This window comes from Canis lupus, chromosome 34, assembly GCF_011100685.1.
Source record: "Canis lupus familiaris isolate Mischka breed German Shepherd chromosome 34, alternate assembly UU_Cfam_GSD_1.0, whole genome shotgun sequence".
In the NCBI taxonomy this organism is placed as follows: domain Eukaryota; kingdom Metazoa; phylum Chordata; class Mammalia; order Carnivora; family Canidae; genus Canis; species Canis lupus.
The window spans coordinates 12,645,835-12,664,440 of NC_049255.1; the positions used below are offsets into that span (position 1 = coordinate 12,645,835).

Here is an 18,606-nt window from a genome sequence, read left to right on the forward strand (position 1 = left end):
TTCCGGATTTGGGGTAGGGTTACATGCAGAGGTAGGGTTAGGGTTAGAGGGAGAGGGTTAGGTTTTAGTGTTTAGGATTGGGGTGAGGATTAGGGTTGGGGGAGGGTAGAGTTAGGGTTTAGGGTCAAGGGGTATGGTTAGGGGTTATTGGACAGAGTTCGGCGTTACGATTAGGAGTTAGGGTTATGGTTTGAGTTAGCTGTTAGGGGTAGAGGTAGGGTTAGAATTATGGTTGGAGTCAGGGTTAGGGTTGAGGTTAAAGATTAGGGTAAAATATAAATTATGCTTGGATTAGAGTTAGGGTTAGGGTTAGGGTTAGGGGTTAGGATTAGGGTTTAGATTTAGGGTTATGGTTGGAGTCACGGTTAGGTGTGTGGATTAGTGGCTAGTGATTTGTGTTTGGTTTTCAGTTACCGATAAGTCTACTTTAGGCTAAGTGAAAGTCAGGATTAAGATTAGGGTTATGGTTAGTGTCTGTACACAGGTAAAGACTGGATCCAGGCATGTTCCTGGCACTGGGACTCCTAGTATCTTCAGTGGGTTAGTTTTAAGTGTTTTCTATAGGTTTTGGGTTAGGGTCTGTGCTTGGCATCCATCTAGTCAGGGGTTTCCCAGAGAATCAAACTCCAGGCTTCTGCTTGGGTGAGAATAGACATGGCAGGCATCTCCTGAGCTGAGCTAAGGAGGGGATATGTGGCTCTAAATACTCTTTATTTGGATTTTCAATTTCCTTACTCTTTTTATCTGTTCTGTGCACCTGTGTCATCAATACTAACAATTGTTATTTTAAAGTTTTACTTGAATTCCTGTTTGTTAACACAGTATAATATTAGTTTCAGATGTACAAGATGGTGATTCAACCCTTGGATACAGTGCCTGGTACTCATCCCAGGTGCCTTCCGTCATCCCCATCCACCATTCCCCCTCCCCCCCACCTTCCTCTGGTATTTATTAGTTTCTTCTCTATGGTTAACAATGTGTTTCTTGGTTTGCTTCTCTCATCTCCCCCCTTTGCCAGTTTGTTTTTCTTAAAATCCACATATGAATGCAGTTGTATGGTATTTGTCTTTCTCTGACTTCTTTCAGTTAGCATTTTATTTGCTTTTTCCACATCATTGTAAATGGCTTTACTTCATTCTTTCTGATGACTGAGTGATACTGTGGTGTTATATTGACCACATCTTTTCTGCCCATTCATCTGTCGATGGACACCTCGGTTGTGTTCATAATTTGGCTAGTTGTTGTTGATAACACTGCTATAAACCTTGGGCTGCATGTCCCCCTTCGAATCTGTACTTTTCATCCTCTGGGTAAATACCTCGTTGTGTGATTTCTGAATCGTAGGGTAGTTCTATTTTGTACTTCTAGAGGAATCTCCATACTGTTTTCCACAGTATGCAACAGGCTGCATCTGTCTGATTGCCACCATCAGTGTCAGAGGGTTCCCCTTTCTCCCCATCCTCACCAATACCTGATGTATCCTGTGTTGTTAATTTTATTCATTATGACAAGTGTCAGCTGATATCTTATTGTGGTTTTGATTTGCATTTCCCTGATGATGGGTGATGTGGAGTGTCTTTTCATGTGTGTGGTGGCCATCTGGATGTCTTGCTAGAGAACATGCCCATTCGTGTTTTCTGCCCATTTTCAATTAGATCATTTGTGTTTAGGATGCTCAGATTTATATTTGCTTTATATGTTTTGGATACTAAGTCTTTACTGGATATGTCATTTACAAATATCTTCTCTCATTTTGTATGTTGCCTTTTAGCATTGGTTGTTTCCTTTCGTGTGCAGAACTTTTTCAAATTGATGAAGTCCAAATAGTTTAGTTTTGCTTTTGTTTCCCTTGCCTCAGAGGCATATCTAGAAAGATCCAATGGCCAAAGTGTATTATTACTTTGTTTTAAGTGTTTTCTATAGGTTTCTAAATTACTGTGTATTTCATCTTCTTTTTATGGTTTCAGGTCTCACATTTAGGTCTTTAATCCATTTTTGAATTTATTTTTTGCATATGGTGTAAGAAAGTGATCCAATTTCATTCTTCTGCGTGTGGCTGTCTAGTTTTCCCAACACCATTTGTTGAAGAGACGGTCTTTTTGGCATTGCATATTCTTTCCTGCTTTGTTGAAGATTAATTGAGCATAGACTTACAAGTTTGTATCGTGTTTCGGTTATCCATTCTATTCTATTGGTCTGCGTGTCTTCTTGTGCCTGCACCATACTTCTTTGATCACTAGAGCTCTGTAATATAACTTGAAGTCTGAAATTGTGATGGCCCAGCTTTGGTTTTCTTTTCCATCACCACTTTGACTATTTCAACCTTTTTGGTTCCATACAAATTTTAGGATTACTTGTTCCAGCTTTGTGAAAAAATGCTATTGCTATGTTGATAGGCATTTATTAATGACTTTATTTATTCATGAAAGAGAATTGCAGAGGTAAAGGCAGAAGCAGGCTTCCAGCGGGAGCCTGATGTGGGACTTGATCCAGGATCCCGGGATCATGACCTGAGCCAAAGGCAGATGCTCAACCACTTAGCCACCCAGGTGCCTTGCTGATTCAATGTCTTTGCCAGTTATGGGTCTGTTCACATTTTCTGTTTCTTCCTATTGCAGTTTTGGTCATTTGTAAATTTCTAGGGATTTGTCCATGTCTTTTGGGTCTCCCAGTGTGCTGGCATATAGTTTTTCATTGCATTCTCTTTTGTGGTGTAGCTATCTCCTCTCTTATTTGAGATTTTATTTATTTAGGTCCTTTCTCTTTCTCGTTGATAAGTCTGGCTCCAGCAGCAAGTGACCAGCTGGGCCCCTGGAACAGCTCAGGCAGAGGCCCAGGTGGTGGCTTCCTGCAGAGGGGACTGCACAGCCCTGGAGTTCCATTCCAGGAGCGCAGGCCCCTGAGCCCAGGGTCCTGGGGTACACAGACCAGACTCTTTCGCTCCCCCTGATACAGGCAGAAGTCAGGAGGGCCCAAGACAGCCAGGATGCTCCTGCAGCTGGGTGCCCTGAGCTGTGCAGATCAACACCCCCACCCCAAGAGCATCCAGGCCCCTGTGTACTGGGAGCTGTGGTAGTTACCGCTTTTGTTATTCCTCCTGGGGCCTCACAGGATAAATGTCCCCCACTGAGCCTCATAGTGGCCTCACAGGATAAACAGGATCAACAACTCCCACTGAGCCCTGCACCAGGCAGGGGGCTGAGCAGCTCCCCCAAGTGCTCACACCTGAGAATCAGCACAGCAGACCACTCCCCCAGAAGACCAGGTAGAGGGACAGGAGAAAAGCAATTTATTGACAAAGCAGCACTGGAAAGTTCCAGGGGGAAGTCCAGGGATTTACAGTATATAGAATCACAGGATACTCCCCCTTGTTTTTAGGCTCCGGCTTGATCCATTTTATTACTTAGTTTGAAATCCCAGCTCTTTGTTTCCTTATTCCATTCTACTGTTTTGTTGTTGTTTCTGTATGGTTTATTTGTGCTCTCATCTTTATTATTTCCCTTCTTCTGCAGGCTTATGCTTTGTTTCCTTCTCCTTTTCTAGCTCCTTTAGGTAAAGGATTAAGTTGTGTATTTGACACTTTTCTTGTGTCTTGATGTAGGCCTGTATTGCTATGTACTTCCCTCGTAGGACTCCCTTTGCTGCATCCCAGAGGTTTGGACAAATATAGTTTCATTTTCATTTGTTTCCAAATATTTTTAAAATTTCTTCTTTAATTTCCTGGTTGCCTCATTCATTCTCTAGTAGGATGTTCTTTAATCTCCACATTTCCAAATTTTTCCAAATTTTTTTCTTGCAGTTGACTTCAAGTTCCATAGTGTCGTGGTCTGAAAATGTTATTGGTATGATCTCAATCTTCTTGTACCTGCTGAGGCTGATTTGTGGCCCATGATGTGATCTGTTCTGGAGAATGTCCCAAGTGCACTTTAAAGCAATGTGTATTCTGCTGGTGTCGGATGAAATATTCTGAATATATGCGTTGAGTCCAACTGGTCTGGTGTGTCAAACCCATTGTTCCCCTGTTGATTTTCTGCTTAGATGATCTGTCCATTGCCATAAGTGGGTGTTAAAATCCCCTGTCATTGCATTACTATCAGTGAGTTTCTGGTGTTTGTTGTTCATTGGTTTATATATTTAGGTACTCCCATGTTGGAGGCATAAGCATTTACATTTGTTAGATCTTCTTGATGGATAGTCTACTTAATTATGAATTAATGCCCTTCTGCTCTCTTGGTCCAGTATTTGTTTCTTCTTTCTGTTTTTTTTTTAAAGATTTAATTTATTTATCTATCCATGAGAAACACACAGAGACAAGCAGAGGCAGAAACATTGGCAGAGGGACCAACAGGCTCCCCAAGGGGAACCCAATGTGGGACTCGATCCTGGGACTCCAGGATCGCACCCTGAGCCACTACCAGATAGTCAACCACTGAGCCACCAGTGTTTCATTTCAAATCTAGTTTGTCTGATGTAAGTATGTGTCCTCCATCTTTCTCTTGATATCCATTAGGCAGATACATGATATTCCATCCCCTGACTTTCAATCTGTTCCTGTCTATAGGTCTTAATTGAGCATGTGGTAGGGAGCATATGGGTGGATCTTGTCTTTTCATCCATTCTGATACCCTATATCTTTTAGTTAGGGCCTTTAGTGCATGTACATTTTGAGTGATAATGAAAGATATGAACTGAGTGCTGAGAGCCTCGGTGTTGCCAGTAGAGTTGGTGTTTCTGGTGATGTTCTTTGGTCCTTTCTATACTTTGTTGCTTTTGGTCCCTTTTTCCCCCCACTAGAAGTGTGCCCCTTAAAAATTTCTTGCTGAAATGGTTTAGTGGCCATGAACTCTTTTTTTTATCTATCTGGGAAACTCTTAATCTCTCCTTCTATCGTGAATGATAGCCTTGTTGTATAAAGAATTCTCAGCTGCATACTTTTCCCATTCAACATAGTGAATATTTCCTTCCACTGTTTTCTGGCCTTTCATGTTTGTTTGGACAGATCTGCTGCAAACTGGATTCATCTTCCTATGTAGGTTAAGGATTATCGCCGCCCCGCCACTTCAGGATTTTTTCCTTATGTGTGTAATTGGTGAATTTGACTCTGATGTGCCTTGGCAATGGTCGGATTTTGTTGAATTTAGTGGGAGTTCTCTGTGCTCTTGGTTTCACTGTATGGGTCCTTCCTCTCATTAGAGAAGTTTATAGAATTTGTTCAAATAAAACTGTGGGCAGCCCAGGTGGCTCGGCAGTTTAGCACCGCCTTCAGCCCAGGGCGTGATCCTGGAGCCCGGGATCCAGTCCCTCGTCAGGTTCCCTGCATGAAGCCTGCTTCTCCCTCTGCCTGTGTCTCTGCCTCTCTCTCTCTCTGTGTGTCTCTAATGAACAAATAAATAAAAAGTTAAAAAATTAAATTAAATTTAAAAAAATAATAAAACTTGTGCCTCTTTTTCTCTCTCTTCATCTTTTGAGTCTCCTATCATGTGAATCTCATTGTTTAATAAGAGGCCGAGTTCCCTAAGTCTGCCTCTGTGGTCCATTCTCTTTCTTGTTTTTAGGGCTTCCTCTTGGGACTGCATCTCAGTTATACCATTTTTAATGTCGGCCTGACTAGATGTTAGTTCTCTTATCTCTAGAGTAAGGGTTTGTGTAGTGTCTTCTAAGCGCTTTTTCCAACCAAGGTACTATTTTTATAATCACTGTTTAAATTCTAGTTCAGACATCTTATTTATGTGTGCATTGATTAAATCCCTGTCTGTGAGTACTACCTCCTGTTCTTTTTTGGAGGTGAATTTCTCCACCTCATTATTTTTTCCAGAAAAGAAGGAAGAAAGAAAAAGAAAAAACAGGAAAAACAACACTAAGAGCAAAATCCCCCAAAACAGTAATTCCTGGGTGTGTTTCGGCCTGCTTGTTAATTATTAATTATTAGAAGACTCTAGACCCAAAATAAGAAATAAATTTAAAGTACATTGAAAGTAATAAAAATAAGAAATATATGAGTATGTACATAACAACCGAGTGTAAGCACTTAATATAAAAGAAATGAAGAAAATAAATGAATAATAATAATAATAAAAAAGAACAAAGTACAAAGGAAGCTAGATCTTACTTTCTCCATACAGCTGAAGCCTTGCAGGCCTCTGTGATCAGTACTCTTGGTGGCAGCCAGTGGTCTGCGGGGGTCTCCTGGGGGAGAGGTCGGTTATTGATTGTCAGGTGCACACTTGCCTTAGTGGAGATGCACCTGCTGTGCTCAGAGGTGGGGCTCGGTATAAACACCTCAGGCCTCCACCAGGCGGCGCTGTGCTGCTCCCTGAGGACTCAAAGTGCTGATGGATGGGATGAGGGTGGGGGCCCTGGGTTCTCTGGCCCTGAAGCTGAACATCCCGCCCCCCAGTCTGCATTGACCCTACACAGAAGAGCCATCAAGCCCTCTTGTCTCTACAGTTTATGTCGGAACCCTGAGTTCACCCTGCCTGTGACCGAGTTTTTTTTTTTTTTTTTATCTCAAAGAAGCGACTGAGTTTCAAAACTCCAAATTTTAGGGCCTCCCGTGGTGGACACCTGTACTCTTCCTGACCCGGAGGGTCAACTCCCACTTATGACCAAGTAAAGCGGACCCATGACTACACAGTGGTTTGCAGTTTATGGCCACACAGGGAGGAATGCTGGACCCTAGTCCCAATGCTCTCAGGATTTCCCCACTCCTGTGCCTGGGAACAGTTGGCACCACCGTCCTTGCGACCCCGGGGACCCTAAGCACACCCTTGGCTCCTGGGACTGCACCTCGCCTCGCCACCTGAGCATTGTTAAGGATGGTGCGTCCCCCACACTAGCCGACTTCTGAAAGTTCTGAATTTGTGCTCTGCTGCTTATGATCCTGTACGAAGACCTGTCAGCTGCCTGCCTGCCCCTGTGGGATCTGGAGCTGTGTCTCCCCAATCAACTGATTGATTGATTTTTTAAAGATTTTAATTTTCTGTAATCTACACCTAAATTGGGGCTTCAACTCACTATCCCAAGATCAAGAGTCACCTGTTCTTACCAACCACACTGAGCGGCCAGGCTCCCTTTGATGAACTGATACCTATTAATTGAACCAGACATACAGCATGTGTCAGGGCAGAAATTGAGCCCACACTCTAGGTTTGGAGGAGTCATTTGGACCTTGATAAATGTTCAAGAAGGCATAAGTTCCCTAGGAGCCCAGGGCGGGGTGCACACACGTTAAACGTTGACAATTTCCTTTACAGTAGTCATTTTACTGACGATTGATTTAAAGTGCCATTCAATGGCAAATGTCGTTCTCGGATTGGGATATGCAGGCAATTCTGGGATTTAGAGGAAGCTAAAGCTCCCCAGTCACGGACTCAATGTTCCAGTTGGACGCAGAGATAGGCAAGCAAGCAAAGAGATATAAAACATGGCACGGGGTGCCTGGGTGTCTTGGTCGAGGGATCTTCATGTCAGGATTGTGAGTGTGAACTCCATGTTGGATGTAGAGATTACATAAAATTAAAATATTTAAAAACTAATAATGGATGAAGATACAACACATGACATCGTAGGTATGTGCTTGGTTTAAGAAAATACTCAAACCAGACTATGTCTAACCTACAACCTATTCTTATTTGCTCCTGTGGTCACTGCTTTGTCCAGATTCATTCCCCACAAGAGAGCATCCTGCCCGAGTGCGAGTGGGCTTCTTTCATTGTCAGGCCTGTGTTTCGCTTTGTTCTGCAAGGCACGAAGAACTGTGAAGGCATGAGTTAGGTGGATCAGCACAAACCTAGGCGATAATCATTTCTGAACCTGGTAGGCAAAGCTCTGCCTCCTTGTAGGACCCAATGTCATTAAAGCCTGTAAGGTCATTGGCTTGGATGAAGGGTGGAGGCTGAAATAGAATTATGAAGAACAAAATAGGGGGAAAACCAGAAATAGACAGAAGGACAGATTTCACCATGTGTCGTCTTCTAAGGGATCTGGTGTCCTTTCCTAAGGGGGAGCCCACCCTCTGTAAGATGTTTCCTACAGCTCCTTGCTCATTGTCAGAACCCAGCAGGCACATCTCCATGCCTCAACACCTCCGTGCAGTTGTTGTTTTTAGGATCTTCATCTATTCTCCCGTGTGACTAGAGCTTTGTGTATGTAACCATTCTGCTGCTATTTGACAACATCTAGGAGGATTTTGACTTTTCTTTATTTTGGGGTGTGTGTTTGCTGGGCATCTATGTGAACTTTGGGCTGTGTCATCCTAACACCTACCTGGCTGGAAACCACAATCTTCATCACTGCAGGGGCTGGCGTTGGGTGGCTAGTTGGGTTCTGCTGGTCATCCTGGGCTTTTTCATGCAGTGACGTTCCCCTGGAGGCTCAGCTGAGTTTGAAGGTCCAACTTGGCCACATTCACGGGTTAGGCAGTGGGTCCCAGCTGAACACCGGCCGCATCTTCTCTCCTCAATGCCTCTCACACTGGAAGCCACTCGTCGGGGCCACCCTATCAGGGAATTTCTGAGGAGGAAGCTGCCTGATGGAGGGAGCCCTGGGGCTGCCTGTGTGTGGGAGTCGGGGTGGGAGGGGCTAGGGTTTCTTGGTCCCCTGGGTTCCAGGCCCCCAGGCTGAGCCCAATTCTCCCCCAGCCCCTACTCGCTAGGCCGTGGAGGATCCTTCCACACGCTGCTGTGGGTGATATGGCAGCACAAGGTGTGCAAGCTGGGCCCTCCCAGTGAGGGGGCCCGGGAGTGTGAGCTGCAAGTGCCTGCTGTCCTGACATCACTTCGAGGGCCACACTGCCCACCCCGCTGGCCCTCTCTCCTCCAGGAGAACAGGCTCGGGGCGAGGAAGGACAGAAGTGCCCCCGGAGCCCGGCCCGTCCAGGCCCACTGGACAGAGGCAGCACAGATCTCCCAGGGCACTTGCACAGTCCATCGTGAACTGAGGCCACCAGCCCCCAGCTGTCACTCTCTTCCAGCCCCGTCCTGGCCTGTGGGGCATGGGCTGAGTCCCAATAAGCATGTGTTTGGCCTTCCCCTGGCATTGGCGGACCTTGGAAGGCACGGGGGCAGGTCAGCTTTGTGTGCCTGGCAGCAACTGTGCAGAGGCTGATAGTGGCCTGTGTAAGGCCCCCTCCTCCTTTCTGGGGTTCTGTCCCCGCTGCTTGCACAGAGCTCTGGGAGACACAGAAATGGGCTGGCCATGCATTTTAACTCTCAACACTTTATTGAACTTTCATAACAAACAGGGGCTCTGAACTTAGGGTGTGCACCTTCTCTGGGGGAGGGGGACCATCCTGTCTTTTAGGGGAAACCCGAACTCACCTGGGGGTGCAGGTGCTAGAGTCCCGCAGCTTGGAGCCTGGGCAGACTCCAAGTGTGGGCACATTTCCCGAAGTTGGGGCCTGAGAGGCAGTTCTGAGGACAGCAGACCTGACCTGGACCTGCAGCTTAGGGGTCCCTGCAGCTTAGGAGTCCCTGTGCTGAGTCCCTGCAGGTCAGCTGGATCCCAGCCTCTGGCCCACTGTGCCAGGTGAATGACTGCTGGAGACCCAGTATGTGGAGGAGCCTGCCTTCTAGTGTGGGTGAGGGTGTGGCCCACTGGCCTGCCCCTGCTGCCCCTGTCCTGGGGTGTCCTGAAATTCCCAGCATTGTCCTAGGTCAGTGACCTGGATCTGTGGGGCACATCCAGGACCCAGGAGGCCACTTCCTGCTCTGAGAGGGTTGCTCATCCTTAGGGGAGAATCCAGAACTGGTTAGGGCCACCGGGGGCTCAACCCATCAGTCTGTGTTCTGAGCCTGGGTGGGGTCATGTCCACCCTGCCTCCCCAGAGCCCGGGAAGAGGCCAGCCTAGGTCCCTCGGGGTCAGGGACTCTTCCTATTGGGGGGGCACCTTGTATAAAGGTATGTGAGACGAGGCAGGGCATGGTGTCTGCTGGCCAGAGCCTCAGGGCCCACATCCTCCCCATCACGCTCTGATCCAGAGGCCCAGGAGCAGGAGGCTTCCCTGTGGAGGCAGAGGTCAGATGGTCCCAGGACTCTGTGGGGCCTTGGGGTATGGAGTTCGGCACTGCCCTGGCTCTGCCCGGGCCCTGCCTATCACTCCCCAGTGAGCGGCTTGAGCTGCTGTGGTCCCAGGGCAGGAAGGGTATCTGGATCCCTACAGTGTCATCTTAGTGGGCTTCGAAGACCCTGTGACGGGCGTCCCAGGGGGATTCTATTGTCTGGTTTGCTGTGTGGCCTGTAGTGTGGCCCAGGCTGGTGACAAAGGGAAGGGGACCCAGTGTTCTGACTTCAGATCCGTGTTCGGGTGCCACCTGTCTGCATTCTCCTGGTTCCCTGGGAGCATGAGGAGGGAGTTCCCTGTGGGGCATCCAGGCCAGCGAGGGGTTCTGAGATGTAGGCAGCTGGGCAGAAGCAGAGCCCACAGTGTTCCAGGACACAGGTGTGAATCCATAGGCTCTGTGGAGCTTCCCTCCTGCAGCAGCTGACCAGGCCTCCCTGGGGAATCTGAGGCAGAGACAGCCTGTCCCCTGGAACCTCCCCCAGGGACCCTCTGGACTTCTCCAGATGGGATGGGCTGCCAGCCTCAGCCTTAGGTCCCCAGGGTTGGGCCTGGCTTGTCTGGAGGGTAGGGCTGAGCTCGGCCCCCACGGGGTTAGGGGACAGGATGAGGGAACAGGGGTCCTGGGGTGGCCTTACCTGACTGATGAAAAACTGAAGGAACTGCTTGGGGGTGTAAATGCCAGGAAAAATCTGTTCCTCATCCTGGCAGAAGGGCAGGAGGTGCTCAGGCCCCAGGCTGCGTCCCCGTGGAGCCAGGTGGACACACTCCCCATGGCCCCGCCCAGCCTCCAGGGTGCCTCAGGCTCCCCAGGAGGAGGAACTTGACACCAAGCTTGGGGCAGCTCAGATGGGCTGTGCTGGCACCCGTTGCCCAGGGCCAAGGGGATGGAGCCTCTGGGGAGTATCTAATCGCCATGAGCTTTTTCAGCTTGGGGTGAGCTATGTCTAGAATGGGCTCCTGATGGGACTAGAACCTCAGTGGTTTGCGGAACCCTGGAATGAAGAAGCCTGAGAAGGCCCCATACCCTCAAAGATCAGGGTCTCCTCATGCACCAGGCGGGCGAGGGGGGGGCTTCCTGGCAGGGGCCTCCTCCCCTACGCCCTGACCCCAGTGTGCCCAGAGCGTTCTAAGCCCTGAATGGACCTCGTCTTTCCAGAGAGCAGGACTGCCGTTCTGGCTAGGTGTGGCAGGGTCCAGGGACCCTCGTCCTCACAGAGACCCTGCAAGGTGGGAACCCTGAGCTGAGGACCAGGCCCGCCTGACCCAGCATCCTCCTTCCTGCAGTGGCCACTGAGGGGGAAGGCCAGTCCCCAGCACCCAGGGGCAGCGAGTGTTGGCCACGCGGAGGGTGATGGGTGTGCACGGTAATTGCTGGGGTTGTAGATTCAGGATTCGGGCACCCAGGAGTGGGAAGATGCTGCACAGGGACTGTTCAGCAGAGGCCCCCCTGTTTTCCCAGGGTCTGACTGCCCGGCATCCAGCCGGCCTCCCCCTGCACCCTGGCCATCCTACCTGCTGTCCACTGACTCCACTCCTCTTGCTGTCATCTCTGCTACTCTGACCCATTGTACCTATTGTCAGAGCCCTGAGCATGACCCACCCCTGACCCATCCAAGCAGGCACTGGGCAGAGAGCAGAGCTGAGGGGGCCGGGGGCAGCCCCGTTGGCCCCACATGGAGTCTCCAGGCTGTGTGAGGTTCCTATGGGGCCCACGACACAGCAGCCTCCTCCCCTCAGACCAAGGCCACTGGGCTGTCATCCTTCCCTCGTTCCCGACCCATGGTGGCCTCCTCTACCTCCTCTTCCCTCTTCCTGCCCAAGCTGGTCAGTCCCTTCCTCTGCTGCTCACCTTCCCTCCCTGACCTTGCTTTGTCCCCGGCCTTTACCTGCAACCTTGCAGAAGCCTTCAGACTGTGGAGGCCCTGGCCTGGGGGTGTGAGTGAGGAGCATCCCCCCTCCCTTACTGGCCCCAGACCAGGCCATCCTCCTATAGAAAGCAGGCCATTGTCCCAGAGCGCCTCACATTTGGAGCCCTTGCTGAAGGACAAGAGATATCCCAACTCCCAAACTGGACGCAGACACCTGGCCCTCCCCAAAGCAGGAGTGGGGGCCACTCTGAGTGCCCAGGGCCAGCCCCCGACCCAGCTCCCTTGTACCCATTTCTTGGGTTTGCCTCCTGATTCTCTCAGCTCCAGTCCAGGGTACACATGGCCCTCAGAGGACTCCAGGGGACGAGGTCCTGACCCAGGGGGATGGGCCAGCCTCCAGAGAGTGGTTCCTGCAAGTAAAAATTGCCTCCTGAGATGGACGAAGGGGTGTCCGGGGAACTCACTGCAGAAAGCTCTGATTGTCCGTGACCTTCAACAATGATTGGGGAGCATCATCCCAAGGTCCTGTGGAGACAGTACTTGTCATGCTGAAACAGAGGGGACCCCATGGTGGGGATGGATCAGCGCCAGGGACATGGGGAAAGGAGGGAGCAGAATGGCTCCTCTCCCCTGAATCCTGCGGCAGATCAGGACCCTCTGAGATTGGCCGGGCATGAGGGAAGGGCCCCTCTGCCCAATGGGAGCAGCCTGATAGCTTTACATGCTTCTATCAGCGATGATCCCAACCTGGGCCTGACCTGACCTGGTGACTCTGGTCTCCACCTGAGCCTCACCTGGACCTGGTGACCTTGGTCCCCACCTGGGCTCATTGGCTACGGATCACTAGGTGCCAAGATGGACCCTCACTTCTATGGATGTGCGGGTCCGTCGCCAGGGTCTCACTTGTTCCTGGTGACCATGGTCCTTGTCTGGGCTGACCTGGCTCATGGTTGGCTCTGATCCCATCTTGGGCCTCACCTGCTCTTGCAGGTGTGGTCCCCACCTCTAGTGGGTGCTCTAGCATCTATGGTCCTTTTCTGACCCTCAGCTGATGGTATTTGGCTATGATATCAGCCCTCTCAAAGGCCAGCAGGGTCTCCAGGTCCTGTTGCCTGGTGCTGTAAAGCAAACACATCCATGTTGACACCGCATGAAAACCTTCAGAGGACACATGCGTCTGTGTGCTCCCTGTGGGCAGGTCCCCATCTATCTGACCGGAGTGTGGAAACAACCCCATAGATCAGAAGGGGATGTGCTGGGCTGAAGGATCACACATGAGTACTCACTGTCTGTAGCTGGCCCACCTGCAGTCCACCTTCCCAGCCACTGTCCCAGGACATGCCATCACGCTGACAGGACAGAGCTCTCCCACTCCCTTATCAGGAGCACAAGGGGGCCCAGGAGGCTGCGGGGAACTGCGGACCTAATGCTTGGGGTGACGTCTCCCAGCCCAGGGCTGGCGCCGAGTTGGTGGTGGATGGGCCTGCCAGCGAGTGTTCCTGGGGGCTTGGGGCAGATGGAAGATTTCTCTTAGATTCCACAAGCACAACAATCAAAAGGAAAAAGGAATGAACTGGACTTCATCAAAATTAAAAACTTAGGCCAGCAAAAGTGTGACCAAAATACCCACCCTGAATATAATGATTTGTGAATAGCCTGAGGGGGGTTCTGGGGGGAGCACAAGGACCTCCATGTTCCAGTTCGTGAAAAGCAAGCCTGGTCATGGGCCAGGAGGACCCAGAAGTCCTGACCGTCCACCCCAGACCACAGGGTGGGGAGATTGGTCATCATGTTTTGGGGTCCAGGCACCTAGGACGGGCGGGATAGGTCATGGCTTGCGTTTCCCCTGCACAGAACAGGCCTTACAGGAGAGCAGGGTTCCCATTGAGCTTCCCGAGCCCCGACCACAGCCTCATTCCCTGGCCTGGGGCAGCAAGGAGGCAACCCTGACCTCGTGGAGCTGTGGAAAGGCTGCAGGAGCTGCCTCATGGACATCACATGGGGGTCGGTGTGTTCTCACCCCAACCCAGGAAGCCAGCGCCCCCACTGGGAAGGACAGGCCCCAAGATGACCGGAGGGCAGCAGGGAGCAGCTGTCACTCACCTGTGACCTGTTGCTGTGTGAGCACCTACACTTTATACACTGGGGCACTGGGGAGAGTGGGTTAGTTCGGGCGCTGAGAGCCAATTCCAGAGCGCAAGTGCCTCCAACTGCGTGTGGTCACAGAGTAGCGCCAGGCAGCGGTGGAACCCTGGGGCGCCACAGTTCCGCCCACAATGGAGCCCTGTGTCATCCTTGTAGGTCAGCGGGGTCCAGTCAGCACTTAGCCCTGCACCCTGAAGGCCAAGGGTGTGATGGGAGGTCGGGTCACCACGCTGGGTGGGAAGGGCATGCAGGCGCCCTCCCACGCCCTTAGTTCCCACCTTCAGGCCCTCCAGGCCTCCCACCCTTCTCAGTAGACTGGTGTCCCAGCTGTCCTCCCATCCCCAGTCTGGTCCCACTCACCTTAGTAGAGCGAGGGGGAAATGCTGCCACGGCTAGTTGCCTGGAGAGCCAGTTCTGCCCAGGACTGACTCCAGCCGGGGGCCTTTCACCAGGTCATGCTGACCGTGGCCTCCCCTCCCCGGGGAGAGGCCAGCATCCGAATGAGCACCCGGCAAGGCGCCCATGCCCTCACAAGATGATTTGCAGCCTCCACCCGCTGATACCCCTCAACACTGGAGCCATGCAGGTCCACTGGCTGGAAGGCTGCTCCCGGCCCTGGTGCTAGTCCTCCAGGGACAGAGGCTAAAGACCGACCAGCCGCACAGTAGGAAGAACAAAGTCCCTACAAGGAGCACCTAGCGATGCCCCTGGCCCATTTGCCACGATCAGCTTCAATCAGGACTTGGCCCCTGGAGCGAGCTCCCTCGGGGGGCGCACCCGCTCCTGAAAGGCTCTGCATTTAGGACGCGGCCCTCAGGAAAGTCTGGGCCCCTCGGTGGGGGCGCCCCGCCCTCCCAGCCCCTCGCGCTGCAGCCCCAAGCCCAGGAGCCCGGCAGGAGACGGACCTCGGAGAGCCGCCCGCTGCCCCGCAGGGGTCCCCCCTAGGGATTCCGGGAGACGCCTTCCCTCCGTGTGTGCAGACGAGGTGCCCTTGAGCGACAGCCCTGGGGCTCCCGGGACCCACACACAGGCGCCACCAGCACGCACCTGACACACGCGCTCCCGCCCACCGGGACCAGATGCCCCTGAGCGGCCATCCGCCCGGCCAGACGGTCCCCTCAGCACACCTTCCTCCTGGCTGCCCCTTGTCCCCTTGTGCTACACCTACTGCGGAAGTGGAGGATCCCTCCCGGGCAGCGAGAGCACAGCTCTCCACCAGGGGAGCCCCTAAATTTTGGAATTTTGAAACTCCTTACTGCGTGTGAGATTAAATTTAAAAAAAAAGCTCAGACGCAGGCAGGGTGGACACAGGGTTCCGACACAAACTGCGGAGACAAGAGGGCTTGATGGCTCTTCTGTGAAGGCTCACTGCAGACTGGGGGGCGGGATGTTCAGCTCCAGGGCAGGGAACCCAGGGCCCCCACCTCAGCCTGCCCATCAATCAGCCCTGAGTCCTCAGGGAGCAGCACAGCGCCGCCTGGTGGAGGGCAGAGGCGCTTACACCGAGCCCCGCCTCAGCCCTGCAGGTGCATCTCCCCTGAGGCAAGTGGCACCTGACAATCAGGGCGACGGCCCCTCCCCCAGACGACCCGCACTGACCACTGGGTCCCACCAGGAGTACTGATCACAGAGGCCTGCAAAGCTTCAGCTTAAAGGAGAAAGTAGGATCTGGCTTCCTTTGTACTTTTCATTATTTATTATTTTTCATTTATTATCGTCAATTATTTTTTATTAATTTCTTAATTTTAATTGTTATGCACATACTTATATATTTCTTATTTTTGATTACTTTCATTGTACTTTAATTTTCTTATTTGGGTCTAGATTCTTCTAATAATTAATAATTAACAACCAGGCTAAAACACACCCAGGATCTTGTTTAGGGGCGTTTTTGTTGTTATCGTTGTTTTCCCTGTTTTTTCTTTTGATCGCTTCCTTCTTTTCTGGGGAAAATAATGGGGTGGAGAAATTCACCTCCAAAAAGAACACGAGGTAGTACTCACAGCCAGGGATTTAATCACTGCAGATGAAGGTAAGATATCTGAACTAGAATTTAAAACAATGAATATAAAGATAGTATCTGGGTTGGAAAAGGAGCTTAGAAGACACTATACAATCCCTTACTGTAGAGATAAAAGAACTAACATCTAGTCAGGCCAACATTAAAAATGCTATAACTGAGATGCAGTCCAAGGCGGAAGTCCTAAAACCAAGAAACGAAATGGACCACAGAGACAGACTTAGGGAACTCAGACTCTTATTAAAACAATAACATCCACATCATAGGAGACTCAGAACATGAAGAGAGAGATAAAGGGGCACAAGTTTTATTTGAACAAATTATATAAACCTCTCTGTGTGTGCAAGGACCCACACACATAAACAAAGAGCACAGAGAACTCCCACTAAATACAACAAAAGCTGACAATTGCCAAGGAACATCGGAGTCAAATTCACAACATACACAATCACGATTAGAATCCTAAAAGCGGTGGGTCGGTGAGAGTCCTTAACCTACATGGGAAGACTAATTCAGTTCACAACCGATCTGTCCACACAAACATGAAAGGCCAGAAAGCAGTGGAAGGAAATATTCAATATGCTAAATGGGAAAAGTATGTAGCCGAGAATTCTTTATACAACAAGGCTCTCATTCAGAATAGAAGGAGACATTAAGAGCTTCCCAGATAGGCAGAAACTGAAAGAATATGTGACCACGAAGCCAGCTCTGTAAGAAATTTTAAGGGGGACTCTGTATAAGAAAGAGGAAGTCCAATGGAACAATCCACAAAAACAGGGACTGAATAGGTATTATGATGACAATAAATCTATATCTTTCAATAGTAATGCTGAATGTGAATGGGTTAGTGACCCCATCAAAAGGCGCAGGGTTTCAGACTGGATAAGAAAGCAGGACCCATCTATTTGCTGTCTACAAGAGACTCATTTTAGACATAAGGACACCTACAGCCTGAAAATAAAAGGTTGGAGAACCATGTACCATTCAAATGGTCCTCAGAAGAAAGCAGGGGTAGCCATCCTTATATCAGATAAACTAAAATTTACACCAAAGACTGTAGTGAGAGATGAAGAGGGACACTATATCATACTTAAAGGATCTATTCAACAAGAGGACTTAACAACCATCAATATATATGTCCCGAAAGTGGGAGCTGCCAAGTATATCGATCAGTTAATAACCAAAGTTAAGACATATTTAGATAATAATACACTTATACATGGTGACTTGAATGTAGTGCTTTCTACAATCGACAGGTCTTCTAAGCACAACATCTCTAAAGAAACAAGAGCTTTATTTTTTTTATTTAAAAATTTTTTTTATTTATTTATGATAGGCACACAGTGAGAGAGAGAGAGGCAGAGACACAGGCAGAGGGAGAAGCAGGCTCCATGCACCGGGAGCCCGACGTGGGATTCGATTCCGAGTCTCCAGGGTCGGGCCCTGGGCCAAAGGCAGGCGCCAAACCGCTGCGCCACCCAGGGATCCCTGAAACAAGAGCTTTAAATGATACCCTGGACCAGATGGATTTCACAGATATTTACAGAACTTTACATCCAAATGCAACTGAATACACATTCTTCTCAAGTCACATGGAACTTGCTCCAGAATAGACCACATACTGGGTCACAAATCAGGTCTTCACCGATACCAAAAGATTGGGATCATCCCCTGCATATTTTCAGACCATAATGCTTTGAAATTAGAACTAAATCACAAGAAGAAGTTTGGAAGGATTTCAAACACGTGGAGGTTAAGGACCATCCTGCTAAAAGATGAAAGGGTCAACCAGGAAATTAGAGAAGAATTAAAAAGATTCATGGAAACTAATGAGAATGAAGATACAACCATTCAACAACTCTGGAAAACTGTGTGGAGTTTCCTCAAAGAGTTAAAAATAGATCTGCCCTACGACCCAGCAATTGCACTGCTGGGGATTTAGCCCAAAGATACAGATGCAGTGAAACGCGGGGACACTTGCACCCCGATGTTTATAGCAGCAATGTCCACAATAGCCAAACTGTGGAAGGAGCCTCGGTGTCCATCAAAAGATGAATGGATAAAGAAGATGTGGTCTATGTATACAATGGAATATTACTCAGCCATTAGAAATGACAAATACCCACCATTTGCTTCAACGTGGATGGAACTGGAGGGTATTATGCTGAGTGAAATAAGTCAATCGAAGAAGGACAAACATTATATGGTCTCATTCATTTGGGGAATATAAAAAATATTTAAAGGGAATAAAGGGGAAGGGAGGAAAAATGAGTGGAAAATATCAGAAAGGGAGACAGAACAAGAGGCTCCTAACTCTGGGAAACGAACTAGGGGTGGTGGATGGGGAGGTGGGCAGGGGGGTGGGGGTGACTGGGTGATGGGCACTGAGGGGGGCACTTGATGGGATGAGCACTGGGTGTTATTCTATATGTTGGCAAATTGAACACCAATAAAATATAAATAAAAAACAATAAATATTCCTGTGTAGCATAGACATTTTCACAATACGTATT

General features: G+C 49.7%; 1 long non-coding RNA gene across 1 annotated transcript; it reads right to left on the reverse strand.

Annotated features, from left to right (window-relative positions):
* Positions 1 to 8,989: 8,989 nt before the first annotated feature.
* Positions 8,990 to 14,147, reverse strand: LOC111093927. Its single transcript, XR_005383537.1, has 3 exons — positions 14,032 to 14,147; positions 13,215 to 13,434; positions 8,990 to 13,046 (listed from the first exon to the last, which is right to left on the reverse strand). It is a non-coding gene; the product is annotated as an uncharacterized LOC111093927 (long non-coding RNA).
* Positions 14,148 to 18,606: the final 4,459 nt, after the last annotated feature.